Source organism: Cryptotermes secundus, unplaced genomic scaffold (genome assembly GCF_002891405.2).
Source record: "Cryptotermes secundus unplaced genomic scaffold, Csec_1.0 scaffold4759, whole genome shotgun sequence".
Taxonomy (NCBI): domain Eukaryota; kingdom Metazoa; phylum Arthropoda; class Insecta; order Blattodea; family Kalotermitidae; genus Cryptotermes; species Cryptotermes secundus.
Genome location: NW_019733447.1, coordinates 1 through 11125, shown reverse-complemented (window position 1 = coordinate 11125; position 11125 = coordinate 1). Strand labels below are relative to the sequence as shown.

The window sequence follows — 11125 nt, the reverse complement described above, 5'->3', positions numbered from 1 at the left end:
CACATATTAACACTAATCAGTCTGAACACATAAATAGGCTATTCTATATTCCATTGCCATGCCTGTTGTACAGATAGAGGGTTCGGTGTTTATTTGTGTCTATTCCACGGAGAATCAAGATACCATGCAGGAGCACCAAGCAACAAACCAGAGGACAAAATTAAGGGGCAGAAAACTTCCTACATACCTGTATTGTTCATATGAAAACTATTATAGTTATGGATGGGTTGCTTTCCTAACCCTGCATTAGTTTATTTCTTTTGTCATTAACATAATGTAAGTAATGCATAAAATTCTGGGCTGTAAGAAATGTTAGTGCATCTCAGCATAAGTTTCTGAAATAATGTGTATAATAGTCTTTAGAAAATTTTGAATCTTTTCCCAGGATTATCTTTTAGTTCATTGTGTGGGGGTACCCCAAAGGGTAGGTCTCAGGGCAGTCGGAGTTCTCTTCCGAAAACTAGCCTAGCACGGGCCAAGTCAGTATTGTCGTGAGTGTATGTCCTGTAAGCTAGGAGAAAGAGAGTTAAGCAGCTCCGTGGTAGGGCGCAAGCTCGTCCATTAGTACTTCCACTCACTATTATGTACTCGTCATCTTTCATTCGCCATTCAGGGTGGGGTGACAGGCGTCTCTACATAACCGGTACTTCCTCTGTTTACAGGGTCTTTATCCGTTTTGCCGGGTGTCGTCCCCTCCACAAGGTCAAAACCATGCTTCCTTAAATTCTTCCTGAGCGGCCCTTATTTCTGGTATGCTCGCCCAACCATGGCCCTGTTGCAGTTTCTCCAAAGAATTTTTCGTTCTGTCGTTCCAATTTCGCACGGTGTGTCGTACCTCTGCGGGCGACGTACAACCTCTTCTTCGGTTTCTGGCAGCGGCGCTCCCCGACCAGTTTTCGGTCCCTAAGCCGTTTCTCCTTCGGCTCTGGGAACGGCAACACTGTTGTTTCTACGGAAAACTCTCTTCGTTCTGTCGTCTCAGTTTTCCTATTACCTGAGTTCGTCTCTTTACCTTCTAGACTCGCTTCTGTCTCCTCTGGGCAGGCCATCGTATTTTTCGGGCGTACATTTTCTGAAACCGCTTCGAGCGGGTTTCTTCGCGCATGGTTTCACGATAACCTCCGCATTTTCTCGCTCGTCTTTCATATTGTCGTCCATTCAGGCTAGGATTTCTTCTTCGGCGGCTTTCCCATTGACCCTAAATTCTTTCAACAGGAATTCCATAGTCTTCCGTGTCTCCATTCTCGTAGGACAACGCTGTAAATAAGTTGTAACCACTGCTGAAAATTTCAAAAATACACGAGCCGCCAAGTTCTGACACCAAATATGTCACGTGTAGAGGGCACGCATTACGAAATGACGGTTTCTACTATGGATGAAAGGATATATTAACAGCTTCGGTACACGCACTCTCTTAATTACACTGAAATTACAGCGCTAGCGCCGATTTACACACACTTCAATTCGCCGTCGCACACGCACTACAATTTTCTCTCCTCCACTAATCGTCTCCTAGCAATGGATCTACATACAGGAATTCGCACTTCAAATCAATCCAGATATTGCACATGAGATCTTCCAATACAATTCCAGTATCACTGCACCGTCACACTCATAAAAGTCATCTAAATCACCCTTCTCATTCTCAGAGGCAACGTTCTGTATTCCCTGATCCGCTTCCCTTGCTGTCGCCACTCCCAACTACTGGTAACGCAATCTCATACTGAATACTGGCTGAAGTCAAAGTCAAAGTCACATTGCGAACGACCTTCAGTCAGTCTGTCAGTCAGTCAGTAAGTCTTGGTGTCGAGCCTTATCTGGGTCATATGACTAGATATGAATTTTTACCATTTTGACAGTTACGGCCTTATTTTTATGGGACGCCCTCTTTGACAAGACGACGGAACCCTCTGGATATGCAGCCGGGCCGTAGCAGCGCGGCCTTTCTTGGGTCCCAGTCCCTTGAGACTCGCGACAATAATTTACTCTCTCAGATTTGAGGCTTCCCATTTCGTCGCCTCCTACGACGCGCAGGGTCACTGTGGAAGTATTCGACCAGGCTTCCACACGGAGAGGAACAATGGCTGAATGTTTTCAGGTGTATCTACCCACGAATTGCCTAGAAACTGACGCTCTGCTTTGAGTGACGGCACAATTTAAGGGGTGGGGTATTTACTGAGAATTGCGTTGTGACTGGATGAGTGAGAATATGTGTCGTCAGTCGCACTCCGTTAGGAGCATTCTACGAGTTCAGAGTGATATCGCCATCGACGATAAGATACAATCAGCAACTCTCAAGTTGTGCGGTTGCCTCGAGGCCTATGCGGCTTAAGAGTTCCTGCACAGAGTCAATACGCCAAAGTATTATATTTGTGATAGATCTGTGAAAAAATCATCATACCTTCGCGGAATAAATTCCATCTTGGAGAGAAGAAGGAAGTTCGTTGAACACTCCTTTCAATTTCGTTTCGAGGTTTGCATATTTTAACAATAAACCGAAAATCGTACCCAATTCCAGAGATATTTAACTTATTTAGATAGCAAGTACCGATTCAATGCAACAAGTAACATGTTAATATTAGTTATAACTTATACTTAGAACAATAAACAAAAACTTGAGGCCAGAAGAGTGGACTCCACACCACCATTATTAGTTTCTTCATGGCCATTTTTCCATACAGAAGATTCATCGAGTTACAAATATTATTGACATAGCTTTAGACGACATAAACTACTGTACAAGTGTTCTTAGATGCCAGCCAGGCCTTCGGCAGGGTGTGGCATAGTGGTCTGCTATATAAGAGCCAAACGAAGATAGCTGGAACCATGTTAGGAGCAAAAGCTCGAAATTATTGAAGAGGTCTTATAAAGAGATTAGAGATCGTCCACGTGAATAGTCTATTAATACACTTCATTATAAGTCAACAAGGCATTGTCAGACTATTTCAGCCGTACAGTGCTAGCACAAGGAACTCGTTACCATTTCAAAACCCATTTGCTAACCGCATAACCAATAGTAGCAGCACTATATGTCACATTCCTTCGTCCGTAAACTGTTAGAGCAGACGCCAGTTACAGTTTATGTAATCCAAATGTTTCTTCCCTTAATCCGCGATTTCTCTTATGAAGTTTCTGTTGCAAGAACTGATGAGAAAGCATTGTTCTTCTCTATATTGATTTTCGGTTCTTTCAGCAAACGGCGAACACTGTTCACCATGCATGACAGATAACGGCGTGTTCTCGATACGATGTCTGATTATTAATATACGGTATGTAATTTTTACCAGGTTCCATCTCAAGACGAACTACAAACAAGGAATGACGAAGACAGTTCTCTTACTACTGACTCCTTATGTGAAGGTGAAGGTAATTATTATGCCCAGATATTGCTATTCTTTTCTATCAATTCTAATGGTAGAGCAGTCAATTCCATTTTTAAGTAAAAGAAATAAATAAAAATATTTCAGGAGAGAATAGGCCCCAAATTTTACTACATTTGGAATATATTAAACTTCACAAATAGCACTGGAAACACCTTGAGATATGTTATCCTTGCCGTTGTCTAGAAAGGGCGATTTTTCTGGCTCCACTATTCCTGCACGTTATGGATGAAATATCCGAGGGATCAATGTTATTTCAGAAGACCCTCTTTGCTTTACACATATAAAAAACTTTACTAATATATATGAACGGGTGAAACAGAACAATTGTAACAGCCTACATTTTCTAAACAGTCAAAATATTTGTAGTTCAGAGTCGAATTCTCATCCCTACACCTGACAATATTAATGATAGCATAAGTACAAATAGAAAGAGAAAAGACAAATGAAAAGTTATATAGGACTCCATGAATCAAGGAGAGTACATAAGATAGAGACCAAAGGAAGGAAAAGGAATGGTTAAACAAATTGTTCTCAGATTTATTTTCCAAAGTTTTATTCCTCCTTAACACATACGAAATATTTCACACGTCACACGTGGATAGATTTATGACGATTCTTTCAATTCTAGTGGGGTGGGACTAAGTCTTTTGTACTGCGGCCACATCTGGCCTATTGTACCAGTCACAGATGATAGGTGAGGGTGATTGTGGAGCAATTGGTGGAATGAAGATTGGCAGGGGAAACCGAAGTTTTCGGAGAAAACCTGCCACAGCGCCACTTTGCCCACCACAAATCCCACTTTACCAGACGCGTGATAGAACCTGGGCCACCGCGGTGGGACGCCAGCGACAAACGGCTTGAGCTATGGCGCGGCCTAAATATCCACTTTGCTTTGCGTCGTTTATAAAACGTCAATATCCCACGTACAATATCCTTATATACGGCTCTATCCACATATCTCAAACCGTTACTATATTTTCCTACTTCCCTACTTCCTTCCTAGCGTCAAATAGGATTCTTCTGTTTTTATTTATGGCAGCGAACTTATATGCAAATGTATTTATATTCTCAGGTTAAAAAAGCAACTAATGCGTCCCATTTAATTTCAGTCACACCTTGTATTCCTGCAAATACGTAACGGCCTATAAAGAATCAAATTAGAAAATAAATGGAGATAAAACAACTCCAGTGCTTAGTCCATTTATGTAGGAAAACTTATCGGAATATTTCCACTTTTACTCAACCTCCAGTCTATTTCAGTAAACACTTTGGTGTCGGCATAACTATTTTCCCGGTACTCAAACTTCTGTGGGAAAGGTGCGCAAATTTATGAACCAGATGAATCGTGGGCTATCTGTTTGTCTATGAATAGCTGATGTATTATCTCCTTGTATCCAAATTTCATTTAGTAACAGACGAAAGAGGAATACCTTATTCATTTTTCACCACATAAATCCAATAATGAACTCTGCATTCAACTGAGCTCTGATATGGAGTCTGGGGACAGATGGTACTCTCTTTAAGTTAATATTTCAATTGAGGAATATTGACCGGACAGTAATGACGTGAGCACATATGGTGAATATTCTCCACTGTTGAGAGCTGTTGCCAAGCAAAGACTGTGATGACACTTCAGGCAGTAGAAAACTCAGCATGCATTAGCTGTAAACAATGTCAAATCAGCGATATCTTTCTAAGTACTTGTAGCTTCTGGTCGTGTTGTCATTAAAACATTCACAAATACATACCGTGTCTGTAGTCTCCCCTGCACGTGACAATATATTAATGAAAAAATCGTGCAAAGGAAAATGGAAAAGAAACAAACGAAGAAAATATTATAGGACAACATGAATTAAAAGCGAGTAAGACAACGTAGAGACGTAGGAAGCAGAAGAATCGGAAGAACCACTTTTGTATAATATTTCTCCGAACTTTTATGACTCATTTCCACTAAGGAAGGGATACAGTTGTGTCACGTGAATATGGTTACGACGGTGTTAATTTGATATATACTTTGTACAGGAACAGAAAATTGATCTGTAGGAGAGGATTCCCTTAAAGAATCATTCCATAGGATCAGTAATGCCAATATATCTACATCATCTTGGACATGAGATTCAAAATCATTGACCTAATTGCAGGTTCGAGTCATTCCCATGGCCTTCGCTACAGGGAGCAAAAAAAATATATATATATATAATTACTACTAGTAGTCTCGCTCTGTTGCAGGAATTGCCACAATAGACAGCCGGGCGAGGTTTGAAGGGCCAGAACATACCAACAGTTCACCTTTGAAACCAGGATCCAGCGTGGCCTTGAGAAATAGGCAGTGTCCAAAGGGTCGTACTATTTTGACCTATCGTATCCCCGACTTCACTAAAGTGAAGGCTAAAACGAACACATTTAATACACCGAAATCGTGTGTTAAAAACATCCAGGTGAGTGGTGCGTTCACATATTCCGCGGTTTACATTTAAGTGAGAAATCTTCCTCGCTGTTGTATCGTCTTACCCTTCCTTTCCCTGTGGCCTGCTTTTCTGCTTTACTGAATGAATTCAGAGTCTCACTTATAATTTTGTCTTCTCTATGACTGATTGATTTTTGATATTGCTGGAAGATGCACAATTATTATGAAGGTGTATATGTGTGTGATATTTGATGTTAATTTGTGAAATTCGGACACAAATTTGTATTTGTGCACTTCTAAGAATGTTCATAACTCATGTTTTGATGTAGCTACCAGTAGGTTGCTGGATACAGTGTGAAACATTATCTTCCCACTAGTTCCCCACCCTGACTAAACACCCTTTCATAATTTCGGTAGCCGAAGATACAGCTTCGAATTTGAGCAAATAGTTGTAGGTTTTCAACACATCAGGACAAATTATTGCCGTCAAATTAATTGGCTGAAACACCAATTGTTGTTGCGGATGTTCATCCAATACTTACAGGTAGAGTTTCTACAAAAAATTCATTCTTTGCATTAGTCTTTGTTTTTCCTATGCTGTTCACATATTAACACGAATCAGTCTGAACACATAAATAGGCTATTCTATATTCATTTGCCATGCCTGTTGTACAGATAGAGGGTTCGGAGTTTATTTGTGTCTATTCCACGGAGAACCAAGATACCATGCAGGAGAAGCAAGCAACAGACCAAAGGACAAAAATAAGAGGCAGAAACCTTCCTACATACCTGTATTGTTCATATGAAAAATAATATAGTTATGGATGGGTTGCTTTCCTAACCCTGCACTAGTTTATTTCTTTTGTCATTAACACAATGTAAGTAATGCGTAAAATTCTGGGCTGTAAAAAAGGTTAGTGCATCTCAGCATAAATTTCTGAAATAATGTGTTGTAACAGGCTTTAGAAAATTTTGAATCATTTCTCAGGAAAATCTTTTAGTTCCTTGTGTGGGGGTACCCCAAAGGGTAGGTCTCAGGGCAGTCGGAGTTCTCTTCCGAAAACTAGCCTAGCACGGGCCAAGTCTGTATTGTCGTGAGTGTGTATCCTGTAAGCTAGGAGAGAGAGTGTTAAGCAGCTCCGTGGTAGGGCGCAAGCTCGTTCATTAGTACTTTTTCTCACTATCATGTACTCGTCATCTTTCATTCGCCATTCATGGTGGGGTGACAGGCGTCTCTACATAACCGGTACTTCCTCTGTTTGCAGTGCCTTTATCCGTTTTGTCGGGTGTCGTCCCCTCCACAAGGTCAAAACCATGCTTCCTTAAATTCTTCCTGAGTGGCCCTTATTTCTGGTATGCTCGCTTAACCATGGCCCTGTTGCAGTTTCTCCAACGAATTTTTCCTTATGTCGTTCCAATTTCGCACGGTGTGTCTTACGTCTGCGGGCGACGTTCAACCTCTTCTTCGGTTTCTTTCAGCGGCACTCCCCGACCAGTTTTCGGGCCCTAAGCCGTTCCTTCTTCGGCTCTTGGAACGGCAACACTGTTGTTTCTACGGAAAACTCTCTTCGTTCTGTCGTCTCAGGTTCCCTATCCCCTGAGTTCGTCTCTTTACCTTGTAGACTCGCCTCTGTCTGCTCTAGGCAGGCCATCGTATTTTTCGGGCTTACATTTTCTCAAACCGCTTCGAGCGGGTTTCTTCGCGCATGGCTTTCATGACAGCCTCCGCATTTTCTCGAACGTCTTTCATATTATCGTCCATTCAGGCTAGGATTTCTTCTTCGGCGGCTTTCCCATTGACCCTAAATTCTTTCAACAGGAATTCCATAGTCTTCCGTGTCTCCATTCTTGTAGGACAACGCTGTAAAGAATTTGTAACCAATGCTGAAAAATTTAAAATACCCGAGCCGCCAAGTTCTGACACAAAATATGTCACGTGTAGGGGGCACGCATTACGAAATGATGGGTTCTACTATGGATGAAAGGATATATTAACGGCTTCGGTACACGCACTCTCTTAATTACACTGAAATTACAGCGCTAGCGCCGATTTACACACACTTCAATTCGCCGTCGCACATGCACTAGAATTTTCTTTCCTCCACTAATCGTATCCTAGCAATGGATCTACACACAGGAATTGGCACTTCAAATCAATCCAGATATTGCACATGAGATCTTCCAATACCATTCCAGTATCACTTCACCGTCACACTCATGAAAGTCTTCTAAATCACCCTTCTCATTCTCACACGCAACCTTCTGTATTTCCTGATCCGCTTCGCTTGCTGTCGCCACTCCCAACTACTGGTAACGCAATCTCATACTGAATACTGGCTGAAGTCAAAGTCAAAGTCACATTGCGAACGACCTTCAGTCAGTCTGTCAGTCAGTCAGTACGTCTTGGTGTCGAGCCTTATCTCGTTCACATGACTAGATATGAATTTTTACCATTTTGACAGTTACGGCCTTATTATTATGGGACGCCCTCTTTGACAAGACGACGGGTCCCTTTGGATATGCAGCCGGGCCGTAGCAGCGCGGCCTTTCTTGGGTCCCAGTCCCTTGAGACTCGCGACAATACTTTACTCCCTCAGATTTGAGGCTTCCCGTTTCGTCGCCTCCTACGACTCGCAGGGTCACTGTGGAAGTATTCGACCAGGTTTCCACACGGAGAGGAACAATGGCTGAATGTTGTCAGGTGTATCTACCCACGAATTGCCTAGCAACTGACGCTCTGTTTTGAGTGACGTCACATTTTAAGGGGTGGGTTATTTACTGAGACTTGCGTAGTGACTGGATGAGTGGGAATATGTGACGTCAGTCGCACCCCGTTATGAGCAGAGTGATATCGCCTACCGACGATAAGATACAATCAGCAACTCTCACGTTGCGCGGTTTCCTCGATGCCTATGCGGCTTAAGAGTTCCTGCACAGAGTCAATACGCCATAGTATTATGTTTGTGATAGACCTGTGAAAAAATCATCATACATTCGCGGAATAAATTCCATCTTGTGGAGAAGAAGGAAGTTCGTTGAACACTCCTTTCAATTTCGTTTCGAGGTTTGCATATTTTAACAATAAACAGAAAATCGTACCCAAATCCAGAGATATTTAACTTCTTTAGATAGCAAGTAAAGATTCAATGCAACAAGTTATATTTTAATATTAGTTATAACGTATACTTAGAACAATAAAGAAAAACTTGAGGCCAGAAGAGTGGATTCCACACCACCATTATTAATTTCTTCATTTCCATTTTTCCATACAGAAGATTCATCGAGTTACAAATATTATTGACGTAGCTTTAGACGACATAAACTACTGTACAAGTGTTCTTAGATGTGAGCCAGGCCTTCGGCATGGTGTGGCATAGTGGTCTGCTATATAAAACCAAAAGAAAATACCTGGAACCATGTTAGGAACAAAAGCTCGAAATTATTGAAGAGGTCTTATAAAGAGATTAGAGATCGTCCACGTGAATAGCCTATGAATGCACTTCATTATAAGTCAACAAGGAATTGTCAGACTATTTCAGCCGTACATTTCTAGCACAAGGAACTCGTTACTACTTCAAATACCATTTGCTAACCGCATAACCACTAGTAGCAGCACTATATGTCATACTCCTTCGTCCGTACACTGTTAGAGCAGACGCCAGTTACAGTTTATGTAATCCAAATTTTTCTTCCCTTAATCCGCGATTTCTCTTATGAAGATTCTGTTGCAAGAATTGATGAGAAAGCATTGTTCTTCTCTATATTGATTTTCTGTTCTTTCAGCAAACGGCGAAGACTGTTCACCATGCATGACATATAACGGCGTGTTCTCGATACGGTGTCTGATTATTAATATGCGGTATGTAATTTTTACCAGGTTCCATCTCAAGATGAACTACAAAAAGGAATGACGAAATCAGTTCTCTTACTACTGACTCCTTATGTGAAAGTGAAGGTAATTATTATGCCCAGATATTGCTATTCTTTTCTATCATTTCTAATGGTAGAGCAGTCAATTATATTTTTAAGTAAAAGAAATGAATATAAATATTTCAGGGGAGAATAGGCCCCAAATTTTACTACATTTGGAATATATTAAACTTCACAAATAGCATTGGAAACACGTTGAGATATGTTATCCTTGCCGTTGTCTAGAAAGAGCGATTTTTCTGGCTCCACTATTCCTGCACGTTATGAAGGAAATATCCGAGGGAGCAATGTTATTTCAGAAGTCCCGCTTTTCTTTACACAAAAAAAAACTTTACTAATAAACATGAACGGGTGAAACAGAAAAATTGTAAGAGCCTACATTTTCTAAACAGTCAAAATATTTGTAGTTCAGAGTCGAATTCTCATTATATTATTGTCATCCCTGCATCTGACAATATTAATGATAGCATAAGTACAAATAGAAAGAGAAAAGACAAATGAAAAGTTATATAGGACTCCATGAATGAAGGAGAGTACATAACATAGAGACCAAAGGAAGGAAAATGAATGGTTAAACAAATTGTTCTCAGATTTATTTTCCAAAATTTTACTCCTCCTTAACACATACGAAATATTTCACACGTCACATGTGGATAGATTTATGACGATTCTTTCATTTCTAGTAGGGTGGGACAAAGTCCCTTGTACTACGGCCAAATCTGACCTATTGTACCCACCGCATATAATAGGTGAAGGTTTTTGTGGAGCAATTGGTGGAATGAAGATTAGCAGGGGAAACCGAAGATCTCGGAGAAAACCTGCCACAGCGCCACTTTGCCCACCACAAATCCCACTTTACAAGACGCGTGATAGAACCTGGGCCACCGCGGTGGGACGCCAGCGACAAACGGCTTGAGCTATGGCGCGGCCTTAATATTCACTTTGCTTTGCGTCGTTTTTAAAACGTCAATATCCCATGTACATTATCCTTATATACGACTCTATCCACATATCTCAAACTGATACTATATTTTCCTACTTCCCTACTTCCTTCCTAGCGTCAAATAGGATTCTTCTGTTTTTATTTATTGCAGCGAACTTATATGCAAATGTATTAATATTCAAAGGTTAAGTAGCAACAAATGCGTCCCATTTAATTTCAGTCACAGCTTGTATTCCTGCAAATACGTAACGGCCTATAAAGAATCAAATTAGAAAATAAAAGGAGATAAAACAACTCCAGTGCTTAGTCCATTTATGTAGGAAACTTTTCGGAATATTTCCACTTTTACTCAACCTCCAGTCTATTTCTGTAAACACTTTGGTGTCGGCATAAATATTTTCGCGGGTACTCAAACAACTGTGGGAAAAGTGCGCAAATTTATGAACCAGATGAATCGTGGGC

The 11125-nt window shown here is 40.9% G+C and overlaps 1 long non-coding RNA gene across 1 annotated transcript in view; it reads left to right on the top strand.

The window, feature by feature from the left end:
• The window catches only part of LOC111868161, a 10488-nt gene extending 783 nt beyond the window's left edge, over positions 1–9705 (top strand). Inside the window, exons 2-4 of the long non-coding RNA XR_002843468.2 lie at positions 3288–3366; positions 5613–5821; positions 9668–9705. This is a non-coding gene — a long non-coding RNA (uncharacterized LOC111868161). The remainder of the gene's footprint in view (positions 1–3287; positions 3367–5612; positions 5822–9667) is intronic.
• Positions 9706–11125: the final 1420 nt, after the last annotated feature.